Raw genomic sequence first — 2,670 nt, forward strand, 5'->3', positions numbered from 1 at the left:
TAGATCCAGAGAGGGAGAGCGACTGTGTGCTGACGACCTGGGGGGTACGGGGGAAGGATTGCATGGAGGGGATTGTAACCATGGCAATGAGACGATAAACGATAGAATGAATGTAAAACTAATGTTCTCCCATGTAAACTATCACATAATTCACAATAAAACATTTTTTTAAAAAATGGAGATTATACCATGCTCATGGACAGGAAGTCTTAACATTGTGAAAATGTCGATACTACCCAAAGCAATCTACAGATATAACACAATCCCAATCCAGATTCCAACAATGTTCTTTAAAGAGATGGAAAAATGATCACAAACTTTATATGGAAGGGGAAAAGACCTCTGATAAGGAAAGAACTGCTTAAGAAAAGTACAAAGTGGGAGGCCTCTCACTCCTTGATTTCAAAACTTACTAAATGGCCACAGCGGTCAAAACATTCTAGTATTGGTACAATGAAAGATGCATAGATCAGTGGAATTCAATTGAGAACCCTGAAATAAATCCAGCCACATACAGTCAACTGATCTTTGACAAAGAACTAAAATACATAAAATGGGGAAGATATAGTCTCTTCAACAAATGGTGCTGGCAAAACTGGAAATCAGTTTGCAAAAGAATGTAAAAAGACCCATCATATACAAAAACTAGCTCAACAAAAATTAAAGGTCCAGATGTAAATTTGAAAACTGTAAAGATCATCAATGCAAAAACAGGGACACAATTAAGGGCTCTGTAATATGGCATACATAAACTATCAAACATGGCAAAAATACACAAAGAGTAGAGGATAAAATAGATGACTGGGGCATACTAAAAATTAGAAACTTATGTGCGTCCAAAGATTTCACCAACAGACTGGGAATTTTTTTTTGCAATGACATATCAGATAAGGGACTGATAGGGATGGGCAACTTGGACTTTGGCTATCAAAATTTGGGTTTCACTGTGGGTTAATGCATCAGACTGCAAAGTCATTTGAACTGCAAGGTTGGTGGTTCAAGCTCACCAGCTGCTCCTCAGAATCCTATACAGAGTCACTATGGGTTAAAACTGACTTGACGGCACTTCACAACAACAGCAAAAGCACAAATTGGCTGGCTTACAAGCTCTCATGAGGATGCTTAGGGTCAGAACAAGGCAGGTAAGATAGAATCCCAACTGAATAGTTTTCCTCTTGTTTAGATGGGTCTGGTGATGAGGGGAATAGGATTTTATGATTTAATTGGGAGTAATTGTTATCAGGACTAATGGCAATTGTCATGTAGAAGAGGTGTAACTAAAAGGTTGGAGCAGTTAATCTGTCATTTTAGGAACAGAGGACCCTAGGACCATCAAGAGGGAAGAGCATGAGAGGACCAAGGGATCCTAACCAGAATAATGGTGACAACAGAGATATCTGGTGGTAGAGGTGATGGCATAGAGAGATAGAGCAGCAGAGAACTCTAGGCCCATCAACTGAGAAAGGCAGTGTACCTGCGGGCAGGAGGCTGGCTTGCAACACCCTTTGAACTTCTAAACAATGTATATTTCCAATGTAGTATATGTACATCCAAAAGAAAAAGGGTAACAGAGGTAAATACTGTTAGCTGATGGCACATGGAGGTGATTGTAATCATTGTAATGATTTGTTGAATATAAAACTGCCCCGTAAAGCTTCACTCAATTCACAATAAAAACTTAAAAAAAAAAAAAAAAAAAGGTTTACAGGATTGGTTCTGGGGCCCTCTGATGATCTTGGCCAGGGCATGACTCATGACCATGTGGCCCTGATACCCCAATTTCCATTCGGAACTTGACCAGTGAAGTACCTGAGAAGGAGACTGCCCCTTCCTGGGATGACTAGGGTAGTTATTGGAATCTACTTTCAAATGCAGTCTTCCAAAGGGAAAGCTTTCCACATTGCTGGTTAGTGGTCTGAAAGAACTCAGTGGAGGCTGAATTTATGTTAAAAACTCAAAATGAATTTAGACACACATTGAAAACCAAGTACTCAGAATTTTTAAGGTCAATTTAAAAGAAACATTATTTTTCAAATATTAATCCTGGTTGTTGATGTTGTTAAGTGCTGTTGAGTCCGTTTCAACTCATAGCAACCCTGTATAGGGTTTCTAAGGAGCTCTAGTAGCATAGTGGTTATGAATCGGCCTGCTAACCTTAAGGTCAGCAATTCGAAACTACCAGCCATTCCGCGGGAGAAAGATGAGGCTTTCTGTTCCTGTAAAGATTTATAGCCTCAGAAACCCTATGTAGGGTCACTATGAGTCGGAACTGACTCCACGGTACTTAACAACAACATAGGGTTTCTAAGGAGCGGCTGATAACTTTGAACCACTGAACCTGTGGTTCAAACCAACCTTGTGGTCCAATGCTTATCCTACAGTGCCACACCAGGTTCATCGTGGTATCTGGCTTAATGCGTTTATGATTTATAATGATTAATATTTCTCAACAGAGCATATCAGAAAAAGGAGCCTGCTTTCTCTCTTTTATTTTTAAATGTTTTATTGTGAATTATGTGATAGTTTACATGGGAGAACATTAGTTTTACATTCATTCTATCGTTTATCGTCTCATTGTCATGGTTACAATCCCCTCCATGCAATCCTTCCCCCGTACCCCCCAGGTCGTCAGCACACAGTCGCTCTCCCTCTCTGGATCTAAAGTCTCCA

Source organism: Chrysochloris asiatica, unplaced genomic scaffold, assembly GCF_000296735.1.
Source record: "Chrysochloris asiatica unplaced genomic scaffold, ChrAsi1.0 scaffold00204, whole genome shotgun sequence".
In the NCBI taxonomy this organism is placed as follows: Eukaryota; Metazoa; Chordata; class Mammalia; order Afrosoricida; family Chrysochloridae; genus Chrysochloris; species Chrysochloris asiatica.